Source organism: Tenrec ecaudatus, chromosome 15, assembly GCF_050624435.1.
Source record: "Tenrec ecaudatus isolate mTenEca1 chromosome 15, mTenEca1.hap1, whole genome shotgun sequence".
NCBI lineage: Eukaryota > Metazoa > Chordata > Mammalia > Afrosoricida > Tenrecidae > Tenrec > Tenrec ecaudatus.
Window position 1 is genome coordinate 105,034,387 of NC_134544.1, and position 26,876 is coordinate 105,061,262.

Sequence of the window (26,876 nt, forward strand, 5' to 3'; positions counted from 1 at the left end):
TGGATATCATTAGCATCTAAGGCAAGGAGTTGGGAAGCGGCAGTTATTTGACAGGGGTGTGGTTTAGTGTTCCTATAAAACTAATCAGCAAGTCAGGCTACTAGAGAAATACGTATTTTAAAAAAATTTCTCCTGCCCAGTCATGCATATGTGGAATATAAGGCTCACCATTCCCCTAGGTCCTAAGTCCAGGTTCCAATTTCAGAGCTCTGGGGCAGGCTGCGTGACGAACAAGGTTGGATACTAGTTCCCTCCTTGATCACAATTCTTAATCTAAAGCTTGAGTAAATTTTAACTCCTTCCAGAAAAATTGTTAGCTAATGGAAAAAAGACCAAACAAACAAAAACCCTGAAAACGGAAAGTAACAGTCAAGAGATCAATAGTTACACTGCATTAGATAAATCTGTTGAACAATGTCTCTTTAGAGTATTGAAAAGAAAAGATATTACCTCAAGGGCTGGGTTCACCTGACCAAATCATGCTATCGTCACTTGATTCATGTGCACTTGAAAGATGGACAAAGGAAGGCTGAAGAAAAATGAATGCATTGGAATCGTAGTTCTCGTCAAGAATATCCCACATACACTGGGCAGGCAAAGGACAAACAAGTCTGTCTTGGAAGAAGTAATGTCAGAGTGCTAGTTAGAGGTAAGGATGGTGAGAGTTCATATTATATACTTTGCACATATTATCAGAAAAGATCATTCCTTGGAAAAGATACTCTGTTTGGTAAAGACGAGGGGTAGTGAAAACATGAATCCCTCTACTGAATGGGTTAACAAAGTGACTGCGACAATGTGTTCACCCTCACATCACGGCCCACCAAGTCCCAAGGACGATATTCCTGCTCAAAGCAGCCAATGCACAGAGAGGACCATAGGGCCAGCCCCACCACAGGACACAGCATCCTTCAATGACCCATAGCCCTATGAGGTACAACACTAGTGGCACAGTGTGGGAAATGTGCCTAATCTGACTCCACTACACTGGGGCCAAACGCTAAGTGCATGCAACAGAGCAGCAAGAAGAGCAAAGCAATGAAGTCCCGTGGAATACGAAACATAGACTGTGTGGCCAAGGCATGGTACCCCATCAGCCTCAACTGAGAGTAAAATACTCCTGAAGGTCAACAAACAATTTGGAATGATTTTTAGTTTTTTCTGTTTGTTTTTGTTGTTTTGTTCTGTCTTGTTTTTGTGCTTATGATTGTCTCCGCATGTCTATCTAAATAAGATAGGTAGGATAAACATACTAGAGGAGAAAAAAATGGGACTGATGGTTCTGGGGGGTACAGGAGATGGGAAATTGGGGGAAAGGAAGTGGCTGTTGACCTGGGGACAAGGGCACAACAAGTGATCTAAAATCGATGTTGAGGAGGTTGTAGGATGCCTGGTAGGGTGTGATGAAGGGCAATGTAATAAGAGGAATTACTGAAAACTGATGAAGGCCAAACATGATAGTGGGACAAGAAGAAAGTAAAAGGAAATAGATGAAAGAAGTAGGGGACAAAGGGCATTTATAGAGTTCTAAATACTATCATTTATATATGTAAATATATTTATATATGACGAGAAGGAATTAGATCTATGTACGTATATTTATATGTTAAGTATTAAGGTAGCAGATGGACATTGGGCCTCTACTCCCATACTCCCTCAATGAAAAAACACTTTGTTCTAATAACCTGGCATTCCGTGATGCTCAGCTTCCTGACACAATCTATTAAGACAAAATGGTGCATAAACAAATGTGGTGAAGAAAGTTGATGCTGCCTGGCTATCAAAAGATATAGCATCTGGGCTCCTAAAGGCCATCTAGCTGAGAAGTAACAAAGTTCACATGGAAGAAGCACACAAGCCTGTGTGATCATGAGGTGTCAATGAAATCAGATAACACACATCAGAGACACAGAACAAAAGATCCATCAATGTGAAAGTGGGGGAGTGTGGAGTGAGACACACACAAAGCCCACCTGTAGGCAATTGGACACCCCCATACAGAAACAAAACCAGGACACTTGTCTGTCTGTCTCTGTCTCTGTCTCTCTCTGTCTCTCTCTCTCTCTCTCTCTCTCTATATATATATATATATATATATATATACACACACACGTATATATAATAGAAGCTGTATACATGTATATATAATAGATGCTGTATATATATACAACATAATCATCATATAAAATCACTCTGCATAATCATTATATATGATTATATATTATATAATGGATATATAAAGCACAAAAGACTATAGCAGCTAATTAATCTACACAGCTATACAGAATGCTCAGTTCAACTCACTGTGAAACATTTAATATACTGGAAGTCCTTCAACTCCTAAGGGCTACTGGGTTCAAGGTCAAGGAAGCAGACAGGCGAGTCTTATGTAGGGCAATGTAGGCAGTCTGGACACAGGCAGCAAACACAAGGGCAGGTCATCAACAGTCAGCAAGACAACAGGATCCAACACTTGGCTCGGGCTCAAGTGATGTGTACACCAGCAACATGACAAAGCAGTTGTCAAAGGAACCTCAAGCTCTGGCGACATGATCCATGGGTTAGCAGTCCAACAGTTAGTGTAGCTCACAAGTTTGGTCAGAGAATTAGCAGGTGCACGCTTATCTGATCAGAAAAAAGCGAGAGAGAGAGAGAGAGAGAGAGAGAGAGAGAGAGAGAGAGAGAGAGAGAGAGGCGGGGTTTGCCTAGCCATTTATCTCTTTGTCCTCCAATCAAACTGAAACATTAATACTACGTTCTTATTGGCTAGGTTGGCACAATAAACCTACCTATCAGAAAGAGCCACAAGGATGAGACGAGCTCATTAGGGTGCAGTACAGCACCGATGAAACACACAACTTTTCTCTAGTTCTTTAATGCTTCCTCCCCGCCATTATCATGACCCCAATTCTACTGTACGAATCTGGCTAGACCAGAGCATGTACACGGGTACAGATAAGAGCTGGAAACACAGGGAATCAAGGGCAGATAAGACCCAGAAAATGGGTGAAGGAAGACATCGGTCAGTATAAGACATAAAAAATATAAACATTTATAAATTATCAAGGCTTCATGAGAGAGGAAAAAATGACCTGATATCAAGGGCTCAAGTAGAAAGAAAATGCTTTGAAAATGATGACAGCAACATACTTACAAATGTGATTAACACAATGGATGTATGGATTGTAATAAGAGCTGTACAAGCCCCTAAGAAAATGAGTTAAAATAAATAAATCAATTAATTAAAAAAAGAAACCCTGCATTCATCCTAAATTGTGAGGATGGCACAGGAGAGTGTAGTGTTTTGTTCAGTTGTGCAATGGATCCCTGTGAGATGGAATTAACTCAATGACAGCTGACAGGACAACAGTCTCAGAAGCCAAACATATACACCGAGCACAAACACAAAGACACTAGTGTGCTGTTATGTTTACAAAAGATATTATTTCTCTCATTAAAAATGGGAAGAGGCTTCTTCACTTAAAAAAATTAGAACAAGGTGACAACAAAATCACTGAGGAATTTCTAACCCTCATTAATCCATTCTTCTGGTGAGCTGAAGGCAATTCTCTAAGGGCCTCACAGCATGCCATATGGCAGAGTACTTTCACGAACATGGGCTCTAGTCTAAGGACAACACAGTCACTGAATTGTGAGCAGCTATTTGTCTTTCAAGGAAACTGTAAATAATGTAGTCCTGTACACTGAGGGTTCGGCTGGAAGATCAGAGGATCCAGCAGAGCAAGGAACTGACGACTGTTACTCACTGGATTTCAGGATACTTAGAAGGTCTATAATTAATTGAATCAAAATAAAATTCCATGAGAAACTTCCAGCCTAACTGTAAGAGATAGATGAAAACTAAAAATTCTGGAAGCTAGAGTATTCACATAGGATGAATAAATACTTTTTTAATCTATTGTTGCTTAAGTTCAACTTATTGGGTTCTAACATAACAACAGTTTTGAGAGAGCACTTAGTAACACCTTCTATGAGACCAGAAATAACCGGATACCAATGTCAGATTATGATACTTTAAGAAAACTGTATTGTTGATAATGGATCTGTTAGGCAGCTAGTGCAGCGATGGGAATGTCCGTTAACGCATGCCCAGAGAGACAAGCACGGGAACAAAGAACGGCGCACTGCACATACTCAGAGGCTCAGGTTTCCCGCCAGAGGGCATGGGTGGGCGCTAAACCTGGATTGGCCCACCTGAGCCAGGTGAATTCAATCCAGCCAATGGGGTCGACTAGGGTCGTTCACCACGCCTCCCCATGGAATCCTTGAAAAGGCAGGAGCCCAGGAGGAGAGGGGGAAGATCTTTGCATGACACAGAGCAGTCTCTGCCAGGTTGCATGGTCAGGAGGAGTCCTATGGGTGCCGTGTAAAACCTGAAACTTCTTCTAACGCTCAGAAAATTCACTTGGATCACGAACCAGGCTTTGGCGTGAATTCTTTCTCGTGTGGAGCCAAGGACCGAGGTACAACTCTCAGAGAAATCTAACAGATCTGAATGAAAAAACTTATTTTAATAATAGTAAACTGAGTAAGATAATATCTTAAAATAAGTATGTATCATGATTAATTCTAATTCATCCCAGAATTGATTTAGCACAAGAAAATAAACACTTAAATATGCCTACTGATTGGGGAAAAAAAGTCAATTATCTAAATAGTCACAGAATACATACTAAACAAAGTCAAAAGCCTTTCATGTTAAAACAAAACAGCTACAAATCTAACATGAAATAGGTCAAACCCCACATTCATAGAAAAAAATTGCAAATGTCACATGTAGGACAAAGAGAAAAAAACTCATCCCACCTCAGAATTAGGATAAACATACATGTACATTTTCACCACACATATTAAAAATTGTACTAGCTAGAGTTATCAGAAAAAATGAATTAATAAAAGGAAAAAAAAGACTTCCAAAAAGAAGAAATGAAAATTCCTTATCCATCATAAATTGATGATTTCATATAAAAAAGATTCCACATAGGTCATAAATACTATAGCTTGTAAATATTAAAACACACAAAAATAATTCGGTACTTAAATCCCTAATGATTAACTACTAATCCCCAACACCCAGACAATAATATGTGACCATCACATATTAACATGCTGAGCATCTTTACAAAACTCTGATACCCTCCTAAAAGACAAAAATAGGAGGAGGTGATGCTGTTTTCCAGAGAGCAGCGAGAGCTGGCCAGCCTGCCTGCAGGGCTAAACTGGGCAGAAGCAGTACTAAAGGACTTAACACACACATGGCAGGTAGCACACAGTTTGCCCAAACAGGACTACTGGTCGACCTCCTTAGTGGTTATCCAAAAGGATCCTACAAAAACCTGTGTATGGTACACACATGCACGTAGGTACACACCGAAATCACGTAAGTAAAACAATGAAATGTGAAAATAGATTTTTTTGGGAAGCATTTTGAAACAATGATAAGATTTGAGAAAATAAAACAGAATCCAACTCCTAATTATTCAAAAGTTTGTGAGAACAGGAGGGAGAGCCTAGAGACCTGCAGGGTGGGCGAGCGCTGATAGTGGGCTAGAGCTCCAGCTGGCAGCGCACAAGTGCACTATGTGAGCGTCTCCAACCATTTTCCTAATAGGAGCTCCTAGTTGACCTCCTAAATAGTGTTTAGAAAAATAAGTAAGTCCCCACTCAGTGGCTGGTCCACCCACCTTGTCAGGCAGGGGCAGCCCGTGGTTCCAGGCTAGGGGCCATCAGGGAGTGTGGAGGCTGCTCCAATCTCTCCCTCTCTCCTTCCTCTCCTCTGCCCTCCCTCCTCTCTCCTCTACCCCATCCCCTCACCCCTCCATCCCCATCTTACAGGGAAGATCAGATCAAATCATTCCATCATTGAAGGATTAAAAAGTAACATCACTATGAACACTTGGCCACCACAAGCCAGTTATCCTGTGGTAACTTTTCCAACATTTCCTGCTGATAACCCAAAAGGTCAGATGGATCTTGAGGTCCTGCTTTCATGGTCTGTATTTCTACTGAAAATCAAGATCCAGCGATCTTCACACCTGCTCCACAGGAGGTTTCTGTCCTCCCTGAGCTCACCTTAGGACACCTGCATTACATTTTCCAGGTGTAGTGTCCCAGTCAAGCAACCCACCTGACCCTGCTAAGTCCCTGCATGCCGGGGAGGGGCCGCAAAGTGGCTGCAGCTAAGGCTCAGAGGAAGCACAGCAAGAAATGCCAGCGCAGCACAAGGTACTTAAGTAGGTCCACATGGACTCCAGCATCTCTCCCAGGGTCATGGGTTTCATCAACTCATTGATCAACTACCTTTGGGCGCATCACCAACAGGAATCTCAACTGACACATTCCAAACTACTTGACCACCAAGGCCTGGGACATCCACATGACTGTGCGCCTGCTGCTGCCTGGACAGCTGGACAAGCGCGCTGTGGCCAAGGACACCTGAGCCTGACGCACACTACACCAGCTCCAAGTAAATTGTCCTTCGGCCTCACTACGCTCTAAACCCAAAGACCCTTTTTCAGGGTCACTTCCATTTTCATCCCCAAAATAGAGGTCGAATACTTTAGCATTACCTAGTTTTTGGTTTCTTTGTTTCGGTTTGGTTTTTTTTATTCATCTATGCAGTTAGTTAGATTGCTTTTGTGATGGACATCTATTTGGGGGCACTTAATCCACATATCCCACATAATCCCACAATTCCATAGTTCAGCCATCTCAAGAAGAATTGCACAATCATTACCACAATCAATTTCATATTGTCTATTTTCCCACATTGATTAAATCGCCCTTTAAAAGACTTCTTTTAGTAACTTTCAGTTCTAGTCACCTCCCTCCTTCATTCTTTACTTTCCAAGTTCCCTCCTCCCTCCCCAAATCCAACTGCCACCCACCCCAGCCCCACCAAGACACCCTTACAAACCCTTGCATGTAAATTCACCTCTAGATATCCACCCCTTCTATGCTTCACAAATTTTTAAACCCAACAGACACAATAAATAGAAAGGAAATGAAATGGTTATGATTTTTAAAACCATAGTAATACATAGATAAAAATATAAACAAGGAGTAAGTAAAAAAGGGCCATCAATATTTTAAAGCCAGGGAAGACGTTTCTGTCACGGACCAGCAAGATATCTTGCGCCTAGAACAGACTCTGGTCAAGTCCAGAGGGAGGTCAGCAGAACAAGACCCCAGGGCTCACCTTTGAGCTGAGGAGGTGCAAGGAGTCTCGGGGGAAGGCGCCGCTGTGTGGAAGGAAACAAGAGAGGGGAGTTAGGAGACCCGCAAAGCGACGAATCTGGGAACCCTGAAGCCCCCAACCCCAGCCGGGATCCTGCTTTCTCCAATAGGGACTCCCACCATGAACCCCAAGCAATCTCAAAGCGAGGAAGTAGGACTGGCCTCAAGGACACCCTCCCACCTCTCCACAAGGAAGTGCTGGCTGGGGTTCCTGTGGGCTTGCACCCAGGCTAGACTGCTATGTGCAGCAGGGTCACCCTAAATGGCCCCCGCCCACATGCATGTCCCAGAGCCCAGCGCCTCCCACCTGGGAGCGCCGGCAACAGGGTGGTCAGGTTGCAGGCACTTCTCTGGCACCACAAGAAAGCATGGGCAGCGTGAGCCTAGCGGTGAGCTGCAGTTCAGAATAAGACACCGCCACTTCCGGCCCTTTCTGGGCGTGACCCGAGTGGGAGGAGCTGGCGGGGTCAGGGAGGAGTAAGGCCTCTGCCTTCACTTCCTCTTCAAGGCAGCTCTTGTCCCGCCCATTTCTGCTGAGGCGCCAACAGAGGCGCCCGGTGAGGGGGTGGGCGGGGCCTGGTGGGTCTGGGGTGGGCGCGGGGAGGAGCCAGGGAGGAGGTCAAAGACTCAGATAACAATGACCAAGGGGCACCAGTACTGTCCCCAGTGCAGAGAGCTTGCATAGATGACAGGGGTGAAATTGAACCATGTATGTGGAGTGTGTAAGCCTGTGATCAGATTCCCCGGATGTGCATCCCCCTAACTAACTGGAAACACCCAACCATTCAATCCTGTCAAGGTGTTAATGGGGCTGAGTTCTTGCTTAACCTTTGCGGTGATGGTCCATTCTGCGACCTAAAGCAGTGCGTATGACTGATTTTTGGGAAAGAAAAGTACCTAGCGTGCATGTCTAGGTAAATTATCTGTCAGTTTAACAAAATTTAAAAATAAAATTTAAGCAGGAGCACTGAAAAGGGAATGGAGAAAAGTGGGTAGGACAATGGTTGTTAAACTTGCCTGTCCTTAAGAGTTGGAATTTGTACTATCTTCTTGTTTGATATCGCCGCGAAGCTTTGGCGACAGTTAAACATGAAAGGTATGGTCTTTGATGATGATTATCATGATTAAAGCACTCTGTTAATTTAATTAACCACTCACTTGAGGTTTTATCAGTCCAAGGGGTCAAGTGTGTAGACGGTGTTTGGGGAGACTTTTCCAAGTTGAGAAATCTGAAATTTAAATTTGCTTCCTGCAAGTAACTCTTGGCTGTCGGGACTCTCAGAACATGTGTTTATGGGAAAGATCAACGTGAAGTATTTTCCGATTAACTTGCATCCATAAAGATTGTGCTTCTTTTATGCCTGTTATACTTGGGAATTCCTTTATGAAAGTTCAAGTCAGATTCCTTGACTGTCACCTGACTTTATCAGGAATCGACAAAGTCACTTATCAGCAAATATTTACTGAATTAAACAGATTTATGTTCCCAGTTCTGATGGAGCCTCCTTACCCTTAATTCTTGGGAAACGTAGCCTAGATGTTGCAACTAAAGGGCGAGTTCTCTGGAACTACCTGTTGTGGTAGACTGGGTAGAGTAGATAAAGAAATCCAGGGACATACAAATATGTGTAAGAAAGATTTATATCAATGTCTAAAAGATAACAAGAAAACATTACAGCACAGTCCAGATCGTCTACAAGTCCAATATGAGCCCATCTGTCTGATACTACTCGTCTATAATTTCCTCTTCAGACTCACACAGCACATGCAATGATGATGGATGCAGGAAGACCATAGGCCAGTGGGTGAAAAGTCTTGAGTATTCAATGGCGGTAGAAGAATCTTAGTACTGGTGTGGGTCTCCATGTGGGCCTTTCAGTTCTCTGAGTGACCCAGGAACAGGAAGGTGAAGCAGAGAGAGAGGGTAGCCCAGCTCCAGGGAGAAAGAGTGGAAGTTCCCAGAATCCTCATGAGAAGGTCATGCCCACCAGGATGCATCATCAGGTTGTTACCTGATTGATAGGCTAACCTCCACCCCTAGACATAGTTACCAAGTTGAAGTGATATTATGTAGCTACTACACCTGCTTTCATGGGAGGTTTTCTGTTTCCATGGTTAAATCATTAATTGCCCCTGCCCCACACAAAAATCCTCATTGTAATCAAGTCAATGCAAACTCAGAGTGACACTACAGGACAGGTTAAAACTGCCCGGTGAGTTTCCAAGAATGTAAATCTTTGCTGGAATAGAATGCTCCATAGTTCTCCTGTGGCATGATAGGTGATTCCAAACTGCTAGTCTTATAGTTAGCAGCCCAACTTATACCCTCTACACAAACAGGGGTTTGTTCATTCCATGACAATCTACCCACAATAGCATGCAAGTAGAGTCCAAAAGATTCCTTTTCCTCCAGTTATACAAGCTACTTTCTATTGGGTCACTAACCTAAAGTTAGTGATTGATCAGCAGAACGAGAGATGTGCCCAGCCACCACTACCAAGTGCTTCAAAAGGAATCCCATTAGAAGGTCCTGGAGAGAGTGTGAGAAAAATGTGGACCCAAACTCAAACTCACAAAAGAGATCTGCAAGACAATGGCCTTTAGTCACCTTCATGACCAAACCGAACTCACCCCCTGCTAGGCTAACCAGTCATGTAAGTAAGATCAAGGATAGAATTTAGCTGATGGGGAAGAATGGAAATAGGCAAGTCTTGGAGAAACTGGGGGAAGTGATAGTGTGTTGTTATTGTAGTTGTTAATGGCCCTCAAGTAGGTTCCAGCTCAGAGAGAAACTAGGTAAGATAGAATGAAACACTGCCAAGTCCTGCTCTATCTCAGGGTGGTTTTTATGTTTGAGCTCATTGCTGCAGCCAATGATTCAATTTCTCACAAGGCTCTTCCTCTTTTCAATTGCCCTGTTACTTTACCAAGCATGATATCATTTTCCCAGGATGGATCTCTCCTGATAACATATTCCAAGTACACGGGACAACTTGTCACCATCCTCACTTCTCAGGAGCATTAGGAGGTGTGGTCAATACTATTGTTAGTCTTCTTCATTCCTGTACAAATCTGCTTGAAACGATGGATGAATGTATGAATTGTTATAAGAGATGAAAGAGCCACCAATAAAAGTATTTAATAAAAATAAAATAAAATTCCTTGAGACACTTCCAGCCTAATTGTAAGACTTTTAAAGGTGCAGATTCTAGCAACTATAAATAAATACCATTTTACTGTATTGTTATTTAAGTTCAAGTTAATAGGAAACCGAGTCAGACAACATGTTATATGTTGTCTGACTCAGTTCTCAATATCTTAAAGAACTTTTTCATGTAGCTCCATTATCAATATTGGTCTACATTTCCTTGAATTATCAGTATCTGACACTGGTATCCAAATATTACTGGTCTCACAGAATGTGCTATTAGTGTACCCTCACAACCATTGTTACGTTTGTACCCAATTAACTTGAACTTAAATACCAATACAGTAAAATGTCATGTTGTCAGAACAAAGTGCTCTTGTGTTGAGGGAGCACTGGAGGACAGGCCCAAAATCCATCCATTTCCTCAATATATGGCCATATAAATATGTGTACATAGGCCAATACCTCTATTTTATGAATTAATATATTTATATATGTACATGCCTACATTTATACCTCTATCCATAGCTTTGCTTCCTATATTTTTCTCTATTTCCTTTTATCTTTCTCCTGTCCCACCATCACACTCACCCTTTTCTCCATCTTAGTAATGTCCTTAAGTTAAATTGATCTTGCTCCAACACTCCCAGATTCTCTAAGTCCTCCTCATTGTTGATTTTAATTCCCTAGTTCATCCCCTATCTATGGAATTGTTTGATCATCACTCCCCCCTCTCTCCCCTTCCTCCCCCAAGGTCCTCCAGAACCTTTGGTTCAGTTGCTTCCCATGCCTATATGGGTAAGCAAAACAACAAAAACTGAGACAAAGCAAAAAGAAAATTAAAAAATTAAATTAAAAAGGGGAAAAACTAGCCAAAATAAAAAACCCCAAACAAAAAAAGCATACTTAATCCCAGTTCTGTCTGCTGACCTTTATGACTATCTCCCCACTAGTTATCAGGGGTTGCAGAAACTGCCCCTCCTAGCCTGAAGTCTATTTTGGGGACTCCTTAGGGGCTTTATGGCTTGGCTTTGCTCTCGTTGCTGATCTCTTCTGTTCCCTTATTGGTTCACCCCACTGTGGATGGAAGTGGGGGTGACAAGGCTCACTCCCCGCCATGTGTCCCCAGTACTGTCCTCTGTCAATGTACTCTCCAGCGAGGGGACAGCACCTCTCAAGCTGTTGTTGGCCCTACACTCTTTTCTGTGTGCCCTGGCAGATTTTTGCAGATAATGGTGGATAAAAAAACTTACCATTCATTGTTATTCCCATTCATTTAATATCTCCAAGTCAGAAACACATAATTAAAAAGACATCATTAAACTAAACAATCTTTATAGTTAATTAAATTGCTTTCATTGGTAATTATGCCCTGTGACGATGGTATAGTGCCCTCTTAGTATTCATTAATTACAAATGTGAAAAACTTTAAGCAGTCCACAATGAAAGGAAAGAGAGAGAGAGAATATGTAAAATGTAAGGGTGATTGCGGTTGAACAATGCAGAATGAAGTCTGACAAGAGTTCATTTACTGACGAACAAACCTTGTCTGATAATTGAGATTAAGAGAAAAAAGTCTCATTAAGTATTACATTTTATAATGCAAATCATGATGCTAAGCTCTAGGTCTGGGGTGAGTCCTTATTTTATGTTAAATATTATACACGGTCTCTTACTTTCACTTGGGTTTAGAATTCTCTTGTGTACAATTTAGGTTCTTGCTTGCTAATATTTTCATGTATTCACCTGTGTGCATGTGTGTCTGTGTGTAAGGTGTTCCCAGAGCTGCCCAATGTTTCCTAAGAACACCTCCCACAGCAACTTCACCCAATGCACCTTTGGTTTATTCTGCCTTCATCTGGACCACCGGTTCTCAACCTGTGGGTCGAGACCCCCTTGTGGGTGTCAAATGAACCTTTCATAGGGGTCGGCTGATGCATAACATTAGTAAAATTACAGTTATGAAGTAGCAACGAAAATAATTTTATGGTTGGGGGTAACCACATCATGAGGAACTGTATTAAAGGGCCGTGACCTTAGGAAGGTTGAGAATGCCTGATTTTCTGGACTCACCAAAGGATGGATATTCCAATAAGGACAGTACCTGGGGATAAATTACTTTGATTTAATAATGATGCTGAAGTAATTACAGGTGATTACCCTTTAATCCGTCTCTCACCTTCCCTCCTTTATTTCCCAGCTCCTGCTCAGGAACCAGGTGAAAGTGGAGGGAGATAATTCAAGGTGCTGAAATTGGGGCAGATGTGGATTTCAGATCAGGAAAGAGTGGATCATCCTCTCTTGGATATTTTGTGCTTCCTGGAAGGTAAAAGTACCTGGAACCTGGGCATGGGGACCTATTCCAGCCCAGGTACCCTCAGCCAGTAGGTATATAAGACAGGCTCAAGGAGGAACATTGCCTTTTGCCACAGGAAGCCCCTGGGGTTGAGCTCAAAGATATTCAGCCTGTGCCAACATCCTGACTGAAACTTCCACTAAGGGCTTCTTAGTTGCTGATTTGTCCATATCAGGGCCTCGCTTTCATTCCAGGGCATATTTCGATATCCACACGCCCAGGGTGCCTGGTCACCATTTAACCGATTACGTCAGCATGGGGTTGACCTGCTGTTGTGATCATGAGTAACTCTTTGAGGACTTACTTCGCCATGAGGAGAGAGCCCCAGTGTGCTCTGAGAGGGAGTGCCTGACACTGGACCCAGAGGGTGTCCCTGGGATGGGCATCTTTACACTTAAGGGTTGAAGCTACAGCTCCTACTTAAAGGATGGCTTGTGAGGTTAAGTTGTTGGTTTCCTGGAAACACAAATAGTCACAGACTCAAATATTTTAGTGTTAGAGGGGTGTACTAAATCTTCCTCTGAGCCCTTAAGTCTGAGTAAAAAGTCCAATGTTATGAAAACTGAAGATCATGGTTCCAATATAAGTACTTTTAATTTGATACCACCTCCATCTCTAGTGACATGAGGGCCCCTGAGAAAGAGGGAAAGCAGGGGATCAATGGTAGAATAACCAGCAATTTATTTGTTTCATTAAACACGGTTTCACGACATCTTTGAGGGAGAAACCAGGTGAAATTGTGACTACAAATTAGTAAGTAACTACAGTTGAGCTCTAGGCCATCTTGGTTATTGGGTAACACATCCCTGCATTTGTTTAATAGCAGAAAAGGCTCCTTGAGTGTAGGACACAACAGAGTGGGGGACCACAAGTGTCCAGTGATGGAACTTGGTCATAATGATTTTTGTCCTATTTAAACATTTGTATATCACTTCATTTTGCCAAATTCCATGAACCATTTGTAAACGTTAACTGAAAACAGAGGATGTGTTTGTGTTCCCTAATTTTGCAAGTCTGCCTATCGCAGTCCCTTACATTTAGGTAAATTCTGGGAGAGGAGACAGATCCACACACATGATTTGCAGCATGAGTTTTTTCGCTTTGTTAGGTTTGGTGCTTAGCTCAGGGTTTTAGTGTGCTAGAGGCAGATCGGAATCTAGGTCCTGAGATTAATCAATGTTCCTGGTTCAAGAACCAGAATCAAGGGATAGAATTAGGAATTCATTGGGATGATTTGAGATTCAGGTGTTGGTGGACAGATCAAAGGTCATTATGTTTAGAAGGTTTCTGCCTAAGAGATTATGTTTTGAGATGATTAGGAGCGTATCTGTTAAGGTATAATTATGTAGAGTTACTGTTTAAGGATTAGATTTTTGGGGGGTAGTTTCTGAATTTGAGATTTAGGCTCGTAAATTTAGGATTAAGTATATTGACTATAGTCCAGGCTTTGACTCTGATTCAAAGAATTGGAATAAATGCATTAAGGTAGATTTAGTGTGTATGGTCATTGGATCTGTTAAGCACATGTTAACTTTGTTGTCGGCATCAGACGATGCTCAGAGTGTTAGTGGAAGTTCTGGAGGATGAGTGGCTTTTCAGCTAGTTATCAGTGTGTTGTCAGGATACTCAGCACATTAATGTAAAAGGGTTAATGGTTTGGGAGGTGGTGATTAGTAGTTGATACGCAGGGATTTAAGTACCAAGTTAATATTGTGTGCTGAAATGTAGGCTACAACACTTCTCTTTTTATAAGCTATAGTATTTATGATATATTTAGAATCATTTATGCATAAGATCATAATTTTTATGGATAGAAGAATTTTAATTTCTTCTCTTTGGAAGCCTTTTTTCTTCCCTAACCAGAGAGAGAGAGAGAGAGTCTCCCGCCTCCAAGGAGAAAGTACCAGATTTCCCATAATTCTCAGGGGAAGGCCATGCCCACAGAAGTCTCATTGCCTATCTCCAGATTGACAGCCTAGGCTCCACTCCTACACTCTTAATCCTTAAATTAACACCAGATTAGGTGACTACCACAACACTCTATCTTCAAATGGACAGCATGCAACACGAGGACACGGCCATTTATTACCATGCAAGAGACACAATGAGGGGAGGTCAGTTAGGGCCCAGACACAAACCTCCCCTGCAGGGAGGAGACTGGTCTCCAGGGGGCGCTCAGGACCCACAGAGCACAGGATTCAGATCCAGGAGCAGGTGCAGCAGGAGTTTCACAGTTGATTTCCTGTGGTCATATGTGGGTTCTTCTAAATCTCAGTTTTCCCAGGGAATCTTTCTCTAATTTAAAAATAACACTCCTGTGTCTACTCCTGATATCTGTGTATTCAAAAGCTATATTGTATCAGAAGAATATATTCTGTTTTACGGCAACAATCAGCTTGTTAACCTTCAGGGACAAGAAATGACTCTGCCAGGGGTCCCTGCATCAGAGTTTTCATGACGCACAGATAAATTGCTGTCCAATCAGACTCCAGGAAAATGGTGCCTGGGTAAAGGTATCTTTTAAGTGCTTGACTGTTGGCTGAAAATATAATAGTATGTTCTTCCATCACTTTTTGTGAGGTAGTCTGGCAATCATCTAGCTAATGATTTAGTTAAAAGCTAGGCAGTCAGCCTATTTTATATCAAATTATTCCTTCAAATCACATAATATTTGTTGTTGCTGAGTTTTCCTTTGGTTGTATCTCCTAACCTTCGTGGCCTATACTTGCGTGCGTGCATGTGTGTTTTAGAATCCCATCTGAAAATACATAAACTCACCAATTGTATTTATTATCTGTGTGCTAATATCTTGTATCTGTATCAGTCTGTCCTTCAGAACCTGCAGACATGGTGGTCCAGAAAGAGACTAACTTATTTGTGAAAATTCAGGATACAGGGAGATCTCTAGGGTCAAATGGGATTACTCAGTTCTTCATGTCAGATGTTGTATCTTTACTTTCACAGCTCCACAGGGTGTCAGCCCACCGTTTTTGGTTTCACCCACAGGATCCACATTTGTCCTATTAATCAACTCACCTCATTTATGGTGAGTGTGTTACTAATTTGTTGTATGATATCAGTAACTTTTCCACTATCTTGTGACACACAACCTTAGGTGAGGAATTTTGGGTATTGCCGCATAAGATTCGGGATAAAATGTGAGGTCAGGTGTGAATAATATTATTGATGACTTTGTGGATAAGAAATGTCTTCCTTTGTCATAAGTAAATAGTTTAGTGTTACATGTACTCTTTCCCCACTGGAATGAGCCTTGAGTAGACATCTGAGTGTAGTTGTTGAAGAAAAGCTCTTCCATTTTAGTGACTCACAAAACCCATTTCTATTTACAGTAATTATTGAATTGGGGCCACATTTGGATGAAGTCAATGAGATTGCTAGAGTTAGCTGTTCTTCAAACTTTTGAAAATCTAATAATGGTACTATAATCTCATGCTGAAGAGACAATGTGTATCTTACAATTTAAATGTCCTTGGCTTTGTTGTGAGTTTCTTATAAACATCGAAGTCCCTGAGAGTAGAGGACCACTGCTTTTATTCCTAAAGTCATCCTCAATGCTAAGTCTACCTCCTCAGCCACCTTCCTCATCACTTTCCGTGGCCTGGCAGAACAGGACTTTGGTCTTGGTGAATGGAGAAGTCAAGGACAGGACTGTTTTCTCCGTGGAAACAGTCAACATTCTCATTCCAGATGAACCCTTTTGAACTGCATTACAAGGTACCACTCAGCCAATCTCCACATAGTCTACCAGGTAGAGACTCATGACATATTTATTTAAATTTAGGTCTTAAGCTTTCTGGATAAAACATCTGGGAATGTATCACTTTCTTCCTCTTCTTGGGGGTAGATTTCAGGTGAGTAGCTCAGGGATTGAAACATGAAGGTTTGGGGATGCTTTATCTGAGTACATGCCCCACTGTCTCCAGGTACAGCTGCAGGGGTTGGACCAGGACTTGTAAAACTCATAGATATTGTGCTCATTTGTTCTGTCTCTAGATTCTCTATAATCAGCAGTGGGTCGGTGTGTTATGGAGTGGTGAGAGCACAGACTACACTCCTACTCTGATGTCCTGAGTGCACATCCCCAGTGACCTCTTTCATAGTCAAATTCATTGAACGCTGAGCTCCATTGCTGCACAAACCATTGCCATGCATCACTGTGAAAGGAGGCCGGGAGAAGGCAATGACTCCAGAACTCCAGGTGAAGAAAGGGGTCTGAACTGCACAATGCTCCATTATGTTTTTGTCTGTGTATTCTTTGTTTTCCTTAAACATATTTTACATTATTGTTTAGAAGTGTTCCTTATTTTGTAATATAATTGTCTCCAAAAAATAAACTTCTACTTTATGATTTTCTTTTATTAGACCCTCTTCTTTGTTACTTTATTTATCATACTATTTATAACACATTTAATGCCATTTCCCTTCAATTTAGATTTAAGAAAATTATAACATATTTAGGTTTTTAACATAATCACCAGATTTAGAGATTCATATTTAACTCCTGAAGCTGCACCTGGGACAGGACACCTGTAAGTGAATATAATTGTTCTCTTTCAGTCATTTGTAGTCACAATCATCCCCATAGATTCCCCATTGATGTCTCAGACCCTCACCGTGGGGAACTGTCACCAGGCACAGGAGAGCACATAGCAATAGCATCTTTAGATCACAGCTGTGCTTTCCCAAGAGACCCATAGCCCTGTCAGAAGAGAACTGATATGATATCCTTCAATGCTCAAGGGTGGAATTTTAACCTAGTGCCTAGTGATTGATTTGCATGTCAGAGACCCCTGTCCTTATAAACAGAGAATGATAGTGAACAGGCACCCCTTTTCCTTGGACCCAAGTGAAGGGTAACTCTTTGTTTGAATCTTATGCATGTTAGTCTATAATAATGAGAGATCATTTGGCCTAAGAGGTATGTGGGAAAAGTCAAAGGAAAGCACAGGATTTCTGAACTCACTGTTTCTCCTTCCAGCCCCTCATAGCCCCTGCCCTGCCTTGGGCTCCTATAGGTCCTGTGCCCCAGAGAGTGGACAGGATATAGTGTGCTGAAAGCATCAGGTGAACACCAGAGTATCTTCATCACCCCACACTCTGCAAACGCCTTTTCATCTTAACACACTGACAGCTTCTTATCAACCTCCCCAATGTCTTCGGGGGTTTTCTTTGGGCCCCTGTGATCACCAACTTCAGCACTCCTACAAATAACACAGACACCACATCCAAGTACTTGATAGCTGAGGTCAGTCTTGATATAAATAAAGAGATTCGAGGGTCCATAAAGTCAGGTAAGATGTGTCCAACTTGAGAATTTGTGCTCTATGAAAGAAAAGTTTCAACTCTGTGACTTAAAAGTCTGGATTTTATTTTAACTCTGGGTTAAAATAAGATCCATCCAGGAAACCAGTTCTCAAAATTTAGTCGACCTCCATAGACACTGTTTTCAATGTTCCCTTCTCAGGGGATTCTGGTCCATCTAAAAAGTGAGCATTGCAACCCAAGTCAGCCTCTTCACTTGTACCCTGGGCACAGACCTCTGATAACTGCTCCGGGATCTAAACCTTGAATTGATCCCCTAGATTCTGAGATTCACTCATTTTATAAACTGCTATAAAATTGACTCAGGAAGCAGTAGCACTTTCTGCAGTTAAAACACCTGATTCCCATTCAGAGTCCCTCCTCATTTCTCTCCCTCAAAGCAAAATTTATTTCCCTCTAGATTAGGGTTGGCCACACTCATTTTTTTCTGATAGGTTATAATATTTGTAATTTATACATAGATATATATATATATTTAAGCAGCATGCAAATTCAAGAATAAGGTTGCAGCCCAGAATTTTCAGAGGGGAATTCTCTGGCCCAGAATTTTCAGAGGGGAATCAGTCACTGCTTTGCAACACAGAATCATAGATTTCACCAAAATCCAAGGATACAAGCGCAGGACATTGACATTGATCACTTAGAGATCATTGAGTTAGTTTCGTTCTCCCATGCAGACTGCTATGGTGTCACCTAATTATCATTTCAGCCAACTCCACACTCACAGCCTCTCTTCCTGCTTGTTAGCTGAGCAGTGTAAGTTCCACACTGTGACATAGCTGCACATGAGTCCAAGTCAACCTCCTGTCTGAATGCGACTGCCATGATCATCTCATGATGGTGGTTGGTCTGGGAAATATTCTGTGTCATCTGCTGACATTATCCTTTTGCACATAGCTTCCCCATCAGGTCTACCAAACTTATCCTGAATGAGCTCATGAATACTCGCTGAACTGTGAAGGACCAACATTTTGGACTCAGATGAACTGGAATTGTTTTCCAGTGTCCCAACCATGGGATGAGACTTCTCAGTCATTTAATCAAGGTGAACTAAGTATCTCAATATTCTGAAATGTGGAAATGATAGAAAATATGACCAGGGAAAACCCAATCCAATTTGCTCAAGTTGTGCTCTGTTAATTGGTAAACAAGAATAAAACACTTTAGGTTAAAATTATATCTGGCTTATTATTGTTTCCTTTCTTTTAAAATTTCTGACTCTATAACTAAAAGATGGCATGGAGAAGAGGGTCCCATTCCAGATCGTATCTAGTGCCCGATTTTAAATCTCACCAGATGGATGAAGTCTCTTCTTCCAAGATGTCTTTGTCTTAAGTCTGACAGGCTTCCCTGGCTTAAACTAGGAATGCATACAGGACTGAGGGCCAGGACCTTGTTCTAGAACCTGAATCTCTCCTTTGGACGGAACTTCCTCGTAACATGGTGCCTGAGTGTCTCCTGAAAATCATTAAAGTGGAAGTTGCATTGAACTTTATTGATTTTCATTTCTATTTAAATTAAAATCAGGAAATAAAGTTATTTAAATTAATATACTATATAAAACCTGACCTATTATAAATAATTTGGGGGGCTATACAATCAACACCACAAGGGAAACTGTACAGAAGAGTTTTACTCAAGAGAAAGCATCTATCCTTGCTTCAAACACAGGAGCACACTACTCCAGGAGCCTCAAATGTGTCCTCAGAAACCAATAACCTCTTCTGTCCTGACTCTCAGTCAGCGGCTGAGGATGGCAGCAGGACTTAGGCAAGTTAGTTTTTAGACCCACATGACAACTGTGATGAGCAGTGGTGGCTTGAGGATACCAATATGCTTTTGCTGGTCTACCCTAGACCGAGGAAATTTTAGAGAAATCTTAACCATCCTGTATCCTCTCCTCCCAAATAGCACTTACTGGGGAGGGGTTTGCATCAGGGCTGACAGGTCCTTCAGGTTTGCCTTTTTCCCTCTGCAGGATGTGCCTTCATGCGTGGTTTTCTGCTCTTTGGAAGTTAAAGGACATTTCCTCATATTACAATGAAATGTTTCAAATTCAATGTTTGATACAGGCCCACACTTCCAGAGAAGTCATCAAGGGAAATGGTAAAATAGAGAGGAAGCCCCAGACACTGACAGAAAGACAGTATTTAACTCCTCTCTGCTCTGTCTGCTGGAACTGAGCCCTGGGGCTGAGGGTCCTGAGCTCTCACTGAAGTCCAGTCTCTCCCTGTAGGGAGGTTTGCCTACAGATGCTTAATGATGCCCTTTACTGTGTCTTTGTTACTGTGATCCAAGGCTGTATCCTTAACTTTGAGCCTGACCATGTGAATATGGGGAATGTTCTTGTCATTGTCTCTGGGGACTGCAATTCAGCCATGCATCTAGTGTACATAGGATTTAGTACCAGCAGTAGTAGCAGAAACTGAGAAGCAATGCAAGCCCTTCCCTGGCACGGGCCGATGCAGTTCATGTTATAATTGCTGCTGCTGACTGCAGAGACTGGTCAACAGAGTCTGAGAGAGGCCCTTGTCTGCCTCAAATCTCCCTCAGACTCTATCACCTGCACTTTGCCCTGGATATCTGCAAACTCAAAGACATCCTTCCCAGGAACGCAGCCTCATATCCATTGTTTATCTCTCTTGTTCATCATATTCATTTAATTTCTGAAATTGAAACTAGGGAATCTCAGTCCAGAAAACTCCACTGTTAAAATTGAGTACAATCATAGCTGTTTGGTGAATTGGGAGACCTGGGCAGCCCATGACTGTGACCTCTGTGCTAGAGTTAAGGGTTGGCTTAGCCTGGTTTTCATCAGCAGAGTAACATGCCCTCTTGTGTATCCATCTATTAGAAAGATAACTGAGGGCCAGATATACTGTCCTGAGGAAAGTAGTGGGCAATTATAATATTTGGAAATATATATGATTTCTTATTATACAAGTTTACTGGTGAAACCTCATAGAAACTAAGAGGAACTTGGGGAACCATAAGGATTTTACCAGAATATAATCCCTGTCATCCATAAGATATAGATGGCTAAGTATACAAGCAAATGACACCGAAACAGGAAGTTATAGTCACATGTGGTAAACTACTGCAGCTGGGGGTGGGTGCTGGAGATCAGGGTTAGATAGATAGATAGATAGATAGATAGATAGATAGATAGATAGATAGATAGATAGATAGATTGATTGACAGACAGAGACAGGGGGAGAGAGAGAGAAGCTATTTCCTAGAAAGGGGTCAGCCATTTTTCCTGGGTCCATGATTGCCCCTGAGGGCATGGTTGCAAGACCATACTTCAGAAATAGGTTCAAAATGTCCCCTTAAGAAGGATGCCAATTCTCACTCAGAGCAGCTAATCCACACCAAAGACCTTATGGCTGGCCCCTATGATACATGACATCTCTCACTGACCCAGAGCCCTAGAGGGGATAACACTGGAAACACAGGGTGGAAATCCCACCTGATCTGATCCCACCACACCGAGAGAAAACATTAAGGGTGTGCAACAGAACAATAAGGGGAACAGAATAACAAAGTCCCCAGGAAATACCAAAAAATAGACTTCAGGGCCAGGACTTGGCATCCCATCAGACTCAATCAGAAAACACTCCTAAAGGCCAACAAACAGTGAACTAAGTAAAAGCTTTTGTTTCTTGTAGTCATGGTCTGAGTTTTTTTGTTTTGTTTGTTTATTTCATTGGCTTGGTGGTGGTGGTGGTAGTGTTTTGTTTTCTTTTGTTGCTTGGTTTTGCTCTGTCTTGTTTTTGTGCATGTTATTATCTCCGCAGCTCTGTCTAAATAAAATATGCTGGATGAACAATCTGGAGGAGAAAATAATGGGACTGATAGATCCGGGGACATGGGAGAGGAGGAGGTGGGGGGAAAGGTAGGGGTGTTAACAAACTCAGAGACAAGGGAACAATAATTGATCCAAATCAGTGGTGAGGAGGGTGTAGGGGTCCTGGGGGGTGGGGCACAGTCAAGGATAATGTAACCAAGAGGATTACTGAAACCCAAAAGAAGAATGAGAATGACACTGGGACAAGAAGAAAGTCAAAGGAAATAGAGGAAAGAGCTAGGAGGAAAGGGCATTTATAGAGGTCTAAATAAAGGCATGTACATATATAAATATATTTATATATGAGGATGGGGAAATGGATCTATGTATATTTATAGGTTTAGTATTAAGGTAGCAGATGGACATTGGGTCTCCACTCAAGTAGTCCCTCAATTAAAGAATACTTTGTTCTATTAAACTGGCTTTCTATGATGCACACCTTCCCAACACAGTCACTGAAGATAAAGCGGGTGAATAAGCAAATGTGGTGAAGAAAGCTGATGCTACCCGGCTATCGAAAGATATGGCGTTTGTCTTCTTAAAGGCTTGAAAGTAAACAAGTGGCCATCTAGCTCAGAAGCAACAAAGCCCACGTGGAAGAAGAACACTATCCTGTGCAATCACAAGGTATTGAAGGCATCAGTAATCAGGCTTCAAAGAACAAAAAATCATATCAATGTGTGCTCACCTACCTGATGGGATCACTGAAGACAAACAGGTGCATAAGGAAATGTGGTGAAGAAAGTTGATGGTATTTGGTTATCAAAAGATATAGAGTCTGGGGTCTTAAAGGCTTAAAGGTAAACAAGCAGCCATCTAGCAGAGAAGCAACAAGGTCCACATTGAAGAAGCACACCCACCTGTGCAATCATGAGGTGTCAAAGAATCAGTTATCAGACATGAGAAGAACAAAAAATCATATCATTTTGAATGAGCGGGTGTGCAGAGCAGAGACCCAAAGTCCATCTGTGGTAATTGGCCATCCACTTATGGAAGGGTCACGGGGAGGATTAAGACAGTCAGGGTGCAGTGCAGCAAAGATGAAACATACAACTTTCCTCTAGTTCCTAAATGCTTCTTTTCCCTCATCAGTATCATGATCCCAATTTTACCTTACAAATCTGGCTAGACCAGAGGATGTACACCGGTACAGATAGGAACTGAAACACAGGGAATCTAAGGCGGATGATCCGTTTAGGATCAGTGGTGAGAGTGGCAATATTGGGAGGGTGGAGAGAGGGTGGGGTGGAAAGGGGGAACCGATAACAAGGATCTACATATTACCTCCTCCCTGGGGGATGGACAACCGAAAAGTGGGTGAAGGGAGACATTGGGCAGTGTAAGATGTGACAAAATAATAATTTATAAATTATCAAGGGTTTATGAGGGAGTGGGGAGTGGTGAGGGAGGGGGAAAATGAGGAGCTGATGCCAGGGGCTTAAGTGGAGAGCAAATATTTTGAGGGCAATGAATATACAAATGTGCTTTATACAATTGATGTATGTATGGATTGTGATAAAAGTTGTATAAGCCCCTAAAAAGTATTTATTTACATTTTATTAGGGGCTCATACAACTCTTATCACAATCCATACATATACATATATCAATTGTATAAAGCACATCCGTACATTGTTTGCCCTAATCATTTTCAAACATTTGCTCTCCATTAAAGCCCTTTGCATTAGGTCCTCTTTTTTTCCCCCTCCTTCCCCGCTCCCCCCTTCCTCATGAGTCCTTGGTAATTCATATATTGTTATTTTGTCATATCTTGCCCTATCTGGAGTCTCCCTTCCCCCGCTTCTCTGCCGTCCATCTCCCAGGGAGGAGGTCACATGTGGATCCTTGTAATCAGTTCCCTGTTTACAACCCACTCACCCTCCACTCTCCCAGCATCGCCCCTCAGACCCCTGGTCCTGAAGGTATCGTCCACCCTGGATTCCCTGTGCCTCCAACTCCCATATGCACCAGTTACAACCCCTGCCCTATCCAGTCCTGCAAGGTAGAATTCGGATCATAGTAGTTGTGGGGAGGAAACATCCAGTATCTAGGGGAAAGCTGTGTTCTTCATCGGTACTACATCGCACCCTGACTGACCTATCTCCTCTCCTAAACCCCTCTATGAGGGGATCTCCAGTGGCTGACAAATGGGCCTTGGGTCTCCACTCTACACTTCCCCCTTCATTCACTATTATATATATATATATATATATATATATATATAATATATATTTTCCCATAATGCCTTATACCCATAATGCCTTATATCTGGTTCCTTTGGCACCTCATGATCGCACAGGCTGGTGTGCTTCTTCCATGTGGGCTTCATTGCTTCTGAGCTAGATGGCTGCTTGTTCACCTTCAAGCCTTTCAGACCCCAGACACTATCTCTTTTGATAGCCGGGCACCATCAGCTTTCTTCGCCACATTTGCTTATGTTGTCTTCGGTGATCGTATCATGGAGGTGTGCAGCCAATGATAGGATTTTTTGTTCTTTGATGCATGATAACTGATCCCTTCGGGACCATGTGATCACACAGGCTGGTGTGTTCTTTCATGTGGCCTTTGTTGCTTCTGAGCTAGATGGCCGCTTGCTTATCTTCAAGCCTTTAGGACCCAGACACTATCTCTTTTGATAGCCGGGCACCATCAGCTTTCTTCACCACATTTACTTGTTCACCCGCTTTGGCTTCAGTAGTTGTGTCGGGAGGGTGAGCATCAAAGAGTGCCAATTTAATAAAAGAAAATATTCATGCATTGAAGGAGTGCTTGAGTAGAGGCCCAAGGTCCCTCCGCCACCTTAATACTTAACCTTTAAATATAGACACATAGATCTATTTCCCCATCCTCATATATATATTTGCATTAACATGTCTTTGTCTAGACCTCTATACATGCCCTTTGACTCCTAGCTCTTTCCTCCATCTGGAAAAATGAGTTTATGAGCCCCTAATAAAGTGATTTAAAAACAAACAAACAAACAAACAAACAAAACCCACACTCAGCACAAGGAAAGATATAATATGTTACCAAAAGGGCTCTTGCAGAGAAAAAGACAGGGGCTGCATAAAAGTAAACGTGGTCTGCTTTCCTTGGATCAGTAAGAACTGCACCAGAAGATTCCTCAAGGTAAGCTCCTGAAAAATAGTAATGAGTCAAGTTTATAGTTATAGACAAGTATACCAATAAGTAAATGTGTAGCATGTGAATATGAAACATTTCACAGGGATTAGCATGAATCTGGATTAGGACAGGGCTGCAATTCTTAATAAATTATGGCTCACTGTACTTCTTGATTCCACATGTCTACTTATTTAGTCTGGTGATGTATCTATGGTGGCTTTTGCTTCCGTGAACAAAGTCCTTTTGTTCCATGTGACCTGTAACCTGAAGTTTGGGGATGTGTTTTTGGACATGTTTGCCTGGGCAGATTTAGTCAAAAATGATAGTCATTTGGTATAATGGAATATTTTTTCTGGGACAAAATCACTTAACAGATACAGGTTATCAGGAAGGAAAATGCGGAAGAATTATGGACAATAATTGAGGCACTACAACATCTGTGGCAATACCTGATATCCAAGGGGAAGTTCCTTGGACAGGCTATGGAATTTACATTGTGACACAACATTAAGCAGGTTGGACAATGATCTCAAACAGATTGTCCAATGCTCATAATTGTTCTTATACTGTAGTCAGAGTCACCTTAGCTACTATGTTATATTCACAACAAATATAATCTTGCCACAGAAGATTAGTTATCAAAAATAACTTTTTCCCAGAAATTGTAAATTTATTGTCATTTATTGTTTGTTTTCTTTCTGTCTGTCTTTTTAAAAAGGGATTTAGAAGTAATTGGTTGACATCAATGGCCAAGAAATATACATATGATTTCCTTTTCTGTTCCTCCTTCCAACGACCAAATTAGAGCTACAGTGATAAATTAAAGAGTTTACTGAAGGGGTAGGGAAAGCAATACAGGAATGGACAATAACAATTATAATGATTCACAAAGAACATTTTCAGAGTTTAAATGCAGAAGTGTCCCGTTCCCGCGGGACATTCACCGTGGGTCCTGGAGGAGAGAGTGGGAATTGGGGGGGGGGGGGGGGGTTTACAAGAGGCACAGAGAATGAGGACAAGACAATATCCTGATCAAGTCCTGTTTTAATGAACAAAGAGTCACAGCTTATAAGGGCCAGCCAAGGGGGGGAGCCTCAGCCGCACATGCAGATTAGGCTACCTTGGCAACAGGCCAATCAGGGAGTTCAGGGGAGTGTGCCCTGCCCATGGGTCAGTAAGGGCTTACAGTCTTCAATTAGGTACGCAGAGGAGTGGCATGTACATGCAAATCAAGCATAGGGGAAGACGATCTTTTGCCCAATCAAGGGGATGCAGGACACGGGTGCTTATCTAAAGAGCATTACCCCTTGTTTGCTCAAGCTTTACAGCTGCAGTGCTCTGTCATGTAGGCTGGGGTAGAAGAATGCCCAGAGCTCAGGCTAATAAATTCCAAGTAATGGCTCGGCCTCACGTCTCCAGGCAAGTCCTAATGAATTCCAAGTAATGGCCGGGCCTCATGGCTCCGGACACAGAAGGATCCTGGAAATTAAAAGAAAATTCCAGTCCCTTGATCTTTAATACATTTGGCTAAAGTGGCCAAGGCAATATCAAGGCTACTATAAAAGACTGAGTCATGTAACGTTTTTAAAATGTGTTTTGCTTTGACTTTAGCTATTGGGAGAGAGAGTGAATGCTATTTCTGACAGCTTGATGTGAGAGTAGCTGGGAGGAAGGAGAGTGCTTAGAGTCTTCATGAAGTATGCTGACTTTTAAAAGTCAGTTCAAAATAAAGAGTAAAATTTGAACTTCCGGTCTCCAGAAATAAATAAATAAATAAATATATATATAAATATATATATATAT